The sequence below is a fragment of the Leopardus geoffroyi genome, chromosome D2 (genome assembly GCF_018350155.1).
Source record: "Leopardus geoffroyi isolate Oge1 chromosome D2, O.geoffroyi_Oge1_pat1.0, whole genome shotgun sequence".
Taxonomy (NCBI): Eukaryota; Metazoa; Chordata; class Mammalia; order Carnivora; family Felidae; genus Leopardus; species Leopardus geoffroyi.
Window position 1 is genome coordinate 49,223,742 of NC_059334.1, and position 13,065 is coordinate 49,236,806.

Here is a 13,065-nt window from a genome sequence, read left to right on the forward strand (position 1 = left end):
TCTGGCGAACACAAATATGCACAGATGTGTTTTTCAAAACAAGAGAAGGGCCTCACACGCCAGTTCACATGGGTCTCCTCTCCAGGAAAAAGAGGGAATCAGTAGTTCTGGCACACGTATCTGAGGGAGTGCTGCTTTCTACATGTTTAGATCTGAGAAAAGGTCCTCCAGTTCCAGCTCAAGAGACAGGGAGAGCTGAAAAAATATCCTCACAACAAGAAAAAAAGCTGGACAAATGGCAAATTAATGGCATCTTTTGAACGGATAAGTTGCAGATTAATGACATTTCTTGAACTGAGACCATTAAAGAGTGGCGATTACAGATCAACCAACTAGCCCAACATCTGGGGAGAGACAGATGCCTGCAAGGAGACCCGGGATTTGAGTGCTGGCTTGTCTGGGGCAGACACTATCAGGTGTCATGTCAGCTGGTCAGCAGATTCAACTAAAACTTTTTAGTGAATTGGTAAATGCCACACGTGGTCTAGCATGACAAGCTGAAACCCTGGGACGGGGGAAGTGAGTGGTGATACAGGGGCGTTGGCAGCCTCTTGTGGACTTTCTCTCCACCAGCCCCATGAGCGACTCAAAGGGAAGATGAAGAGAATTGGGGTAGTCACACTCATTGTACCCGAGAGGGAAAGGGGACAACAGACTTAATCTTCAGAACAAGAGCAACCAACAGTGTTGCCCGGGAGCATTAGTGGAAACCCACTGCAGCCAGGAGAAGCGAACAGCAAGAGTGCATCTGTCTCCCCGGAGAAGGGCAGGAAAATGTGCCAGACCCAGCGTGACAGCTGAAGGAGGTAAAGGAACACTTACTAATGCCAGGCCCCCAGTAGCACTTTCACTCCGCCTGCCTGAGACTGAGCCTTTCTTTCCCCTTTCCCTAACACCGGGCTGACAAACACCAAGTGAAAGTAACATTGGACCGTCGCTGGGAAAGTTACAGCAGACGGATTCTCTCTGGAGAACAACACAAAGATCTTGCAACAACCAGCTAGATCCCAAGTCAAGCAGAGTGCGGACAGTGGGAAAAACCCTGGGGAAATTAGCCCACACCCTAAACACAAGGCATTACCAGGGGAATCTGAAGTCTCTGGTATACTGAGGTAACCAGAGCAACAACAAACTTCAATGAAACCCAACTCTTGACTACATTAATACAAACCGCACCCCCCCACACACACACTACAGGCTTAGCAGAAGGAAAGGCATGCTCATAGCCAAGCACAAAATATATATCTTCAATATCTACTACCCTGCATAACACGTCCAACCTCAAAAGCAATAACAAAAATAGGAGGCATATGAAAATGTAAGAAAAACACACTGCAGGAGACAAAGCAAGCATTAGAACCAGAGTCAGATACGACAGGGAAGCTGGAAGCATCAGACAAGAAATTTACAGTAACTATGATCAATATTTTAAAGGTTCTACTGGGAAAAACACAACATGTAACAACAGATGGGTAATTTCAGCAAAGAGAAATTCTAAGAAAGATGGGGCGGGGCACCTGGGTGACTCAGTAGGTTGAAGGTCCGACTTCAGCTCAGGTCATGATTTCATGGTTCGTGAGTTCGAGCCCCACATTGGGCTCACAGCTGTCATCACAGAGCCCACTTCGGATCTTCTGGCCTTCCCCAGCTCATGCTCTCTCTCTCTCAAAGAAAATAAAACAAACTTAAAAAAAAAAAAAAAAAGAAATTCTAAGAAAGAATCCAGTAGAAATGATAGAAATGAAAAACACAGTAACATAGGTGAAAAATGCCTGCAGAATAGGTATGCAATCAATAGGTATGACACAGATGAAGAAAGAATTAATGAATTTGAAGATGGGTTGGTAGAAGTTAGCTAAACCGAAATGCAAAGTGAAACAAGGGTGAGCATAGTGTAATGTATAGAATTGTTGAATCACTATGTTGTACTCATATAACATTGTAGGTCAATTATACTTCAATTTTTAAAAGCTAGAGCTAAAAAATAACTAAAAACTTATAAAAAGAAAATTCCAGCTAAAAAAAAAAATGTACATCCAACAGCTGTGGGACAATATCAGATATTGTAAGACTCACATGGATAATTTTCCCAGGGTTTTTCCCACCGACTGCACTCTTCTTGACTTGGGATCTAGCTGGTTGTTGCAAGGTCTTTGTGTTGTTCTCCAGAGAGAATCCGTCTGCTGTAACTGTCCCAGCGAGGGTCCAATGTTACTTTCACTTGGTGTTTGTCAGCCCGGTGTTAGGGAAAGGGGAAAGAAAGGCTCAGTCTCAGGCAGGCGGAGTGAAAGTGCTACTGGGGGCCTGGCATTAGTAAGTGTTCCTTTACCTCCTTCAGCTGTCACGCTGGGTCTGGCACATGGTCGGGATTCCAGAAAAGAGAAACAATCGAGTAGAAGAAATATTGGAGGAAATAGCATCCAAGAACAAAATTTTTCCAAATTCATGACAGATACTAAACTACAGATCCAAGAATCTCACAGAACACCAAGCAGGATAAGTAGAAAACACACACACACACGCGCGCGCGCGCGCACGCACACACACCAAACAAAAAATATACAACATATATTTAAATCATTGAAAGCCCAAAGAGAAAATCTTTAAGGCAATCAGAGAAAAAAGGCACATTACCTACAGAAGAACATGGATAAGAATTACAATAGACTTCACATCAGAAACTATTAACAAAGGAGGGATATTTTCTAAATACTGAAAGAAAGAAAAACAAAAACTGTCAGCACAAAATTCTTTAGCCAGTGAAAATAACCCTTCACAAATGAAGAAAAAAAATAAAGACTTTCTTAGATAGAAACTGAGATAAACTGAGGTAATTCACCATAGCAGACCTCCTCCATAAGCAATGTTAAAGGAATTTCTTTAGGGGGAAGGAATATGATATCAGTTAGAAAAATGGATCTACACAAAGAAATTAAGGCGTTGAGAATGAAATTAATTCAGGTAAAATAAAATTTAGTTTTTCTTATGTTTAAGTACTCTGAAGATAATGGACTATTTAAAACAGTAATAGTAACAATGTACTGTGCATTTACAGTTTATGTAAAATATGTGACAATAGTAGCATAAAAGATGAAAGAAAAAATTGGAAATAAAGATTTTTATCCAACATGTGAAGTGGCACAATATTATTTGAAAGTGAAGTTGGAAAATTTTTAAATGTGTATTGTAAACCCTAATGCAACCACTAAAATATTTTTAAAGCACACACACACACAGATACACAGAGACACACACACAGACACACACATACACACATTTTATTTATTTATTTATTTATTTATTTATTTATTTATTTATTCTTCAATATATGAAATTTATTGTCAAATTGGTTTCCATACATCACCCAGTGCTCATCCCAAAAGGTGCCCTCCTCAATACCCATCACCCACCCTCCCCTCCCTCCCACCCCCCCCTCAACCCTCAGTTTGTTCTCAGTTTTTAAGAGTCTCTTAGGCTTTGGCTCTCTTCCACTCTAACCTCTTTTTTTTTTTTCCTTCCCCTCCCCCATGGGTTTCTGTTAAGTTTCTCAGGATCCACATAAGACTGAAAACATATGGTATTTGTCTTTCTCTGTATGGCTTATTTCACTTAGCATCACACTCTTCAGTTCCATCCACGTTGCTACAAAGGGCCATATTTCATTCTTTCTCATTGCCACGTAGTACTCCATTGTGTATATAAACCACAATTTCTTTATCCATTCATCAGTTGATGGACATTTAGGCTCTTTCCGTAATTTGGCCATTGTTGAGAGTGCTGCTATAAACATTGGGGTGCAAGTGCCCCTATGCATCAGTACTCCTTTATCCCTTGGGTAAATTCCTAGCAGTGCTATTGCTGGGTCATAGGGTAGGTCTATTTTTAATTTTTTGAGGAACCTCCACACTGTTTTCCAGAGTGGCTGCACCAATTTGCATTCCCACCAACAGTGCAAGAGGGTCCCCGTTTCTCCACATCCTCGCCAGCATCTATAGTCTCCTGATTTGTTCATTTCGGCCACTCTGACTGGCATGAGGTGATATCTGAGTGCACACACACACATTTTAATAGGAGAGATAAAATAGAAAAATAGATGAGGTGAAGGTTTCTTTCAACTCAGTCTCAAAAGGCATGGGAGGAACCAGAAGTAGGAGGGAACCACTGGTTAAATGCAAGTGTGTCCCTTAAAGATCAGTGTCCACAACCACCTTTTTTCCCTTAGCTTATATAAAAATCAGTACTACAGAAGTCATCTACTGATAGAATACTTTTTCTGAACAATTTCCGTGATCTTTCTGTTCTGTAGCTGGTCCTTCAAGTCTATCATGGCCAAGTGCTTATAAAATGCCTGACGTACTGGGTAAAACTCTGTTGACCAAAACAAAGCCTACATGCTGTAGGAGGTTTATTAACAATAAATTAAATCATTCTTAATATTATACGTTAGTTGGTGGCATTTATATTTTTAATCCATCTTTTGCTTCTCATAAATGAAAAATGATAAAACAGGGAAACAGACGTGGACAAAATCATCTTCTTACTGATGCAACATTAAATCCTGTAAATTCATGAACTCATTGATGGTTCATGACCACAGAAAGAGAGAGAAGAAAAAGAAAGTTCTTTCTTTGGCAGCGTTTTTCAGGATTATTGAAATAGAATTTAAAAGTCGTCTCTCAAATGGAGACCATCAATTTATTTTAGAAAAAAATGGGTATCCATTTTCAGGAGATTAAATACCATCAAAAGGATGGACCATTTACATGCAGCCAAGACATTGACTCTATCACAATGAGAATCTGGAACTCTGGTCACCATGCAAGCCATACTGAAATTTAAATAACTTCACCAAAAGAAGGAAAGTTCTCATGAGAAACCAAACTGGAAGCACTAAAATACAATCGTGCAACTGTAAATTTTCACATGGAAACCACTTCTCCAGATGGTTGAGGCTCTTGAGGACAGCATTATGGCTCCAGAGGCTAATTTACTGTCTATATGAACTTGAAAATGGTTCTTCTTCAGTGAAAGTTAAACTTTCCATTCTGAACATCGGCCATTAATTACTTCTCCCAAGGAATTCCTGGACTTTTTCATAATAAAATCAAGATCACAAGAAAACACACCCTAAATGTTTTTAAATGTTTGTTTTAAAGAAGAAAAACTTTCCTTTTTTTGGAAAAAAAAAAGCTTTCTTTTTATAGTGAGGTATTTTTAAATCTTTTATTAGTTTTAAATAAGCATGATATATATTTAAGGTGTACAACATGATGTTTTAATATACATATACATAATGAAATGATATAGTCACAATAATTAAACACATCCAACCTCTTCGCAGTTACCACTTATTGGATATGTGTGCTAGGAACATCTGAGACCCACGCTCAGTAAATTTCAGGTATACAAGACTGCGATATTGTCACCATGTTGTACATTGCATCTCTAAAACTCATTCATCCTACATAACTTGAACGCTGTACCCTTTGACCTAGTTTCCCATTGCCCCCACCTCCCCTGTTCCTGGCAACCACCATTCTACTCTTGACTTCTACGAATTCAACTATTTAAAAAGATTCCACACACAAGTGAGATCATGCCTGTGTCTCTCTGTGTCTGGCTTTTTTCATTTAACATAATGTCCTCCAGGTTCTTTTTCCCAAACAGTACTATTGGCTACAATAAAGATGAACGTTAAACAAAGGATCAGAGGGTCCAAATGGGGCATTTATAACAAAGAAAGTGCATGCAGACTGGCAGGTAACAAGTGTGACGGGGATTCAGAACCTGACCGTCAGTTGTCTGTGCTATGGATCAGAGGCTCCCATTTACGAGTCCATCCTGCACCCCGGTGAGGTTTGTACCCCACAAACACTCCTGGCGCCCTTCCTGCCTTGACGGGCACTAGGGCAGGTGCTAGAGCCCCAGACATGAAAAAGACACTCCTCTTGCTTCGCAGAGTCCCATCTTGGAGAAGAAGACAGATTCAGAGGTAATTAAAGATGGCATTTTAAGGAAATTTTGCCAAGCCTCTGGCACCATATTTTTCAAATGAACCAAAGAACCCGATCTCGAAAAAAAGGGGAAATAATCGTCCACCCAGGACTAGGCAAGTCTCATTTCATTCCACAGTCTCTGCAGACTAGCCCTCAGATACAGCACGGTTGGGACTGAGCTCAGGGACAGAGGGCATCACAAAACAAGCCACCCCAGGATAGCGCTTGTCTGCACAAGGGAAAAGCACTGTCAATGTCCCTAGTGCTGGAGGCCACAAGGACTGACAGCTGGTGCTCCTTTGAGACTGGAGGGTCAACCCCATTTTGGCTACTCTTATCTAATGCCAATCTGCGTGGGCAGAGAGGGGCTAAAGACAAACTTGTTACCAAGGAGGGTTTTTATTTTCTGTCATCAGATTTCACAGGAGGGGTGAGGTCAGGAGACACCTAATTTTGTAACAATAGATCACAGTTGACTTGCTGGAGGAAAAAAAAAAAAATGCTGAAGTCAAATCATAGAAAGTTCTTGAGCCACAAGGCATTTTTCTAATTTGACTTCACATTGTTTTGAATCTTATATTGTGATAATATACCTACTTTATTATTTTAAATTATACCATAAGACTAAAAACTAACTATATCCCTTCCTAATTCCTGTCATTGGTTTTGAGGTGGAAGAACACAGACCATTGTTCAAAAGAGAGGAAAAATTAAAAACACCCAGGAAACATGTAAACTGACCACCAAAGTTTTGTCTTACAGCAATAAATAAAATGTAGAGACCTAACTCATAAAATAAAAGCTATCAGCACAGAGCCCACTTCAAATCCTGTCTTCCTCTCTCTGCCCCTCCCCTACTTGTTCTCAATCTCCCTCTCTCAAAACAAATAAATAAAAACTTCAAAAAAGAAAAAGAAAAAGAAAAGGAAAAGGAAAAGGAAAAGGAAAGGAAAGGAAAGGAAAGAAAAGAAAAGAAAAGAAAAGAAAAGAAAAGCAAAGCAAAGCAAAGCAAAGCTATAAGTCAGGGCCAAAACAAAGTAATTCAAAATCACATGCATTCTACAAAAATATATAATTAAAATAAAAGAACTTAGAAATATCGAAAGTAAAAAGAAGAGCAAAAATATTCCAGTTCAATGTCCATAAATAGAAATCTGAGTGCTAGCATCATACATAGTTACACTCAGAGGATTATGTCATAGAAATATTGAATTGTATTCAATAAAAAAATGCTGTACTCAACATAAGTATTCAACATAAAAATATAAAATATTTTATAATGCTTGGTTGTCCATTTGATTTACAGTAAAAACAGAGCTGTCAAAAACTTACATTTATTAAATATTTAATATTAATAGAAATTTAAATTACATTTTAAAATTAAATTAAAAGAAAAAAATTAAAAGAAATTAAAAGAAAAAGCCAGAATAAACAAAAGAATAAATTTGGCAAAACACAAAATCATTAGAAGACTTTACCATTGCTCTTACTTAATTCTGTAGGTCAAGAAACTAAGGATGAGTAAAATATAGAGAATCCAAATAATGTAATTTATTTAATTGATTATGTGTAACACACATATATTTACACAAACACACGTACTTAATTTATATATGACCGTGTCTCCGTACCTTGTAAACAGAAAGTTTACCGCCTTTTCTATGGCCCATTTTTCTTATATTATTTCACAAAGAAAATCTCAAATAAAAAATGAAAACTAGCAAAAGCCACCTGCCATAACGTCAATAGAGTTGAATTAAAACACCTAGAACGAACATTTAGTCATTACCTATAACATTTAGTCATTACCTACAATCATTTCACCTATACCATATACCTACCGTGGATTCCGCATCCTCCTCAAGGCCCTGGAGAAAGTGATTTGTGTGAATGAAGAGGTAAACCAAGAAGGTTATATGGCAGAGCATGATTGATTCCCTGGGGCTTTATTGTAACAGAACAATTTTGTCATTTTAAAAGCCCTTCCCTAAAATAATACTGTGCTCAAAACAGAACTTAAGGTAGATCAAGAAACTTCCTAAAACTAGCACTCCTTGTTAAAATATTTGGGATACAGTTAAAACCGTGTCGTAGAAAAACCTGTAGCCATTAACATGGGTAGTAATAAATATGACAATAGAAACAAGTGAATGAAGAATTCTATTTAAAAAATTCCAAAAAAATTAAAGTCGCTAAAAAGAACATTAAACGTAGCATCATAAGCAAATTAAGAAGTTAAAACATAAAAGCAGCATACAATTGATCCTGGTACAAAAGGTAGATCTTTGGGAGAAAGGAGAATAGAAATAGAATAGGATAGAATAGAATAGAATAGAATAGAATAGAATAGAATAGAATAGAATATTGACTAACCCTGTTAAAAAAACCAAAAACTAATTAAAGAAAAGGGAAGAAGGAGGCAAGGGAGGAAAAAGGGCAAGAAACAGTAAGACAAAGCACAAATGACCAACTTTGGGAGTAAAAATGCGCTGCTGTTTCATGCACTGAAGGTATCCCACCTATGGGAAAAGATGATGGTAAACGAAAAAAAATGGTTATTTCGTAGACTTGCTGCCATGTCTGTATGAGTGCAGGCAACACAGAATTATACAAACATATTCATGACTTGAAAACCTGGATAAAATGTCCTCTTTCCTAGAAAAATACAAATGATCAACATGGACTCCAGAAGAGATAAGAAAAGCCTAAAGAGCAAACCAGAACAGTTGTCAAAGAACCGCACCCTGTAGAGTACCTGGTCCGAACATTTTTCTGGATGCACTGAATTTAAACTGATCCAGAGTGTAGATAGAGGGGGGAAAAAGTCTCTCAATTATTTTCTGGAAAGCTAACATCATTCTGACATCAAAACCTAAAGGAGACAGCCCCGAGAAAGAACACTGCAGAAAATCCCCACAATATTAACACATAAGCCCTAAATGAAGTAGTCATTTAAGTAAGAATGTGTACAAGAGAAACGGAACAACACGCTAATGCCCAGCCAATTTTGTGAGCATCTTGCTCGGTCATTGGGTCCAAGTCTGTTTCTGATCCTGAGGGCAGGATCTCATCTGAAGGGACTGGGAGGTCCCGCTCACCATCATGAAGCAAGAGTGAGTACTCAAGAGAAGCCCAGGACCGAGGGCTTCCGGGGACAAAACGACAAAGTGTGGCCAAGCTTGGCATGCTTGCAGAGGGTGGGCTGGGAGCAAGAGTTAGGTGCCTAGGCAGGGTCTCTAGGCTAGCGTGGGTCTGAGAGGTTGGATGCCCCTGTGGAATGGTTTTGGGACTCTGCAGTAAGGCAGAGGTAAGGGCTGAGGCCCCGTCTCAGGTGCAGCGGGGAATGAGGAACAGAGGTACAGGAGGGTGTTGGGGACCACAGTGGCCTGGGGTAGACAGAACCCTCCTCCAAGCAGGAAGAGCCAGGGGGCTGGCTCACAGCTCCTGAGCGCGCAGATTTATCTTAGACAGCTGCAGGGCACTTGGGAGGGAAAAAAAAAAAAAGTATAAAAGGTGAAAACATCAAAGTAGCCTCAAAGGACAAAAAGAACTGTGCCATGTTTCACGGGTTACCAAGTCTCTTTGCAGCTTTCAGTCTGTTTCTTATCAAGGTTTGGACAATGACCACCCCCAGGGACAGGACTCAGGCAGGCTGGGAAGTTACTGGAGTACACATCTCCCCGTCTCTGCTTCCTGGCCTTCTCCCCCCCAACCTCCACTATGCCCCCCACGCTGTGACGGGTCACAAAAGAAGCCACATGCCAGACCCCAGCCTCCCATCCAGGCCAAGCTGTCCCTGCTGTTGGGGCTTCCCACCCCAAAGTCCAGCCCAGCCTGAGCGCATCCGGCTCAGGAACACCCCAGGGTCCCCCAAACCTATCAAAGCTGTGGTATTGCCTCTCCTCTTTGTCCCTCTGCTTTTTGCCACATTTAACTCCATGGATTCCGCATCCTCCTCAAGGCCCTGGAGAAAGTGATTTGTGTGAATGAAGAGGTAAACCAAGAAGGTTATATGGCAGAGCATGATTGATTCCCTGGGGCTTTATTGTAATAACTTTAATCTTCTGGAACTCATCTGGTATGAATTTAGGAACCGTGCGGCATTTCGCTAAAATTCCCCCTTAATGCAGCCCTCGCTCTGCGAGCCTTGGTGGTTAGAGTTTGCCATGTTTATGATTTGGCCCCAGGCCCCCTTATTAATGGGCCTTGAAAAGAGGGTGTGGAATGTGTAGGCGTCTTTAGTTGTGCTTTTCTTGGGGAGGAAACAAACAGAAATATCTACCTTGAAGCACTTCTGGGCTCTGCCTTCCTTGAAAGAGAAGTAAATCAACTTGTGTTTCCCAGGCCCCATTGGGTAGAAAAGTGTCTGGCACCTGAAAGGTCTCTGAGCTCCTGGTGTTTGCAGATCAGAAGAGGGGGCGAGATTTCTGAAGTCTTTATGGCAAGAAACTCAGGTACTTCCACTGGTTGGTTAAAAAAAAAAAAAAAAAAAGGCCATAGGTTTTGGGGACCAGTTGCCTCTACTTTATGTATTTCTCGTGGTCAAATCTGACCCAGAAAGGACATCAGGAGATCTGGGTCAGATCCTGTCCCCCAGCAAATCTGTCACCCCATCTCTCTCCCTACATCCATCCCTAAGTCAATTCAACAATGGCCTTACAGAAGGGTCCCCTGTGCAGTGTATCCACTGGGTATTGGGGTATCAAGATTGGGAAAGCAGAGCTGTACCCCAGTAATTGCAAGGTAACTTCTGAGCTTCACATGCAACGCCTCCTCTCCAAAACCGCCTGCCTGCGAATGACAATAGGTGCTGCATTCGTGGGATGAGGGGTCCATGACTTGTTACCCTCTCCAGCCAGAGGGCATTTGTAAATAAGTAGAAAACAAGCAAACGAGACCCGCCCTTGTAACCTTGATGAAGCTGTGTGGTGGCCAGCCAAGATGGTAAGAATCGTGACGGCTCAAGGCGCAGCGTGCACACCATTTCACAGTTTACAGGGCACTTTCACATCTACCTACTTATTCCTTGCAGGGAACAGCTTCGGTCAGCTCTGTTAGTGAGGACATCCGCTCAGCACTGTGCAGTGACCTTCCCCCGCACACAGGAGGAGCTGCTGCCTCATAGAGGCAGGGAGTGGGACCCTCACAGGCTTCAGTCCAACAGCCCAGATTTTAATCCCGGCCACTCACCAGCTCTAGGGTCGGGCAAGTTACTAACGTCTCCTAAGCCCGTTTCTTTCAGGGGTTAACAAGCGGCCATAAAATTGCCTGCTTTGTGGAGCTCATGTGTCAATTAAAGTAGATAATGTATGTCTATTTCCCAGGAGGGCGCCCGCCCGCATGTAATAGATGCTCAATAAACCTACAATCAACTCCTCACTTCTTCCCACTGCTGTCTCATGCACTGAAGGTATCCCACCTATGGGAAAAGACAGTGGTGACCGGAAGAAAATGGTTATTTCGTAGACTTGCTGGCCGTGTCGGTATGAGTGCCGGCAACACTCAGAGCTGGCTCTTGGGGTGCCTGGTGGCTGGTGTCATCCGTGCCCTCCTTGTCTGGCACTGTCTCCTGTGTGCTCAGAATTAAGTGGCCCTTTGGAAACTGGAGCTTCCAAACTCCACAAAGCATGCAGGTGAGCTTCTCCCCAACACCACTCTACTCACCCTGGGTCTTGCCAGGCCATTTGGCCCAGAGGAAGGGCATTATTGTCTCTGACCAGACGTGCTGAGTATCCTGTTAGGTTTTGAAGAAATCCAGCAGTGAGGCAACGGCATGGGGGAAAACCAGCGGGGAAAGCCTAAGTCAGATTCTGAACCTGGCCAGCTCCCTGCTTCTGCTTTTGCTGGTGCCTTCTCAGGGCCTGGGTCTCATCTGCATTGCAGCAGCCAGGGCAGGAAGGGAGTGGGAGGGAGCTAAGAGGCAAGGACCCTCCAGCAGGATCAGGACAGCAGCCACACAACCCGATCTGTTGCTCCCTGGCTGAACCGCTGTCACCGGGATCCCCGGGATCTCCAGGGGCCTGGACCTCCCTTGAGCAGCTGGGGTGGGACCTCAGCGGCTCTCCAGGGGCAACAGAGGCCAGTGAGCACTCCCAGCCCGTTCTCCTTGCTGCTACTTACCTCTCCCTGCCCAGACTGTGCTCCAAGACCAGACCCAGGGGCAAAACATGGGAGGGTTCCCAAATCCCCTTCTATTGAGTTACTGCTTCTCTCGCACTTCAAATAGGGGGAAGGGGAGAGAAAGGGAGAGAGGGGCATCTAGTCTTCCCTGGGGCAAGTCCACCCCTCCCTTCCTTGGTCTATTTACAAGAACCAGTAAATTCCCCCACCTTGGCCTGAGTTAATTCATTTGGGTTTTAGTCACTTGTGACTCTAAAAATGACTAATACAAAAACCCTTGCAGAAGGTTTGCCATTCTGCTCTAACGAGCTGGTGGAATTTTTACATCCCTGCTGTGTTCTTTTCTTTCTTTCTTTCTTTCTTTTCTTTTTCTTAAAGTAGGCTTCATGCCCAGCGCAGAGCCCAGCGCAGGGCTTGAACTCAGGACCCTGAGATCAAGACCTGAGCTGAGATCAAGAGTCAGATGCTTAACCCACTGAGCCACCGAATACCCCCCCCCCCTGCTGTTTTCATTATAAAAATTTCAACTTACATTTCATCGTAAACCCCACCAAACCAATAGCCTGAAAGGTGTCCCATAAAACTCCACTGGTACCCTGAGGTTTCACCGAGGACCTATCTCCCTGGCTGGTCTTAGGTGGCTGCCACCCCCAGGAGCCACCTGTGGGCCTGGATGGATTCCTCCCCCAGCCCCCATCCAGTGACTTAACTGGCTAGGTTCCTCTTCTAACACAAAACTCTTCCTAGATGTGGCTTGGCGAGGCGAAGGGACGGACTATAATAAATGCCGTGATGGGACAGCAGGTCCCCCTTTGGACCTGAAGGACTTGTTTCTCTCAAGTGCTGGGAGTGCCACTGGCTGATGGCCACCTGTCAGCCACCCCATCAGAAGCTGCCCTCTGCTGGAGAAAAGCAGCCTTGCCCAGGGTTCTGCCTCTTCCCATAAGGA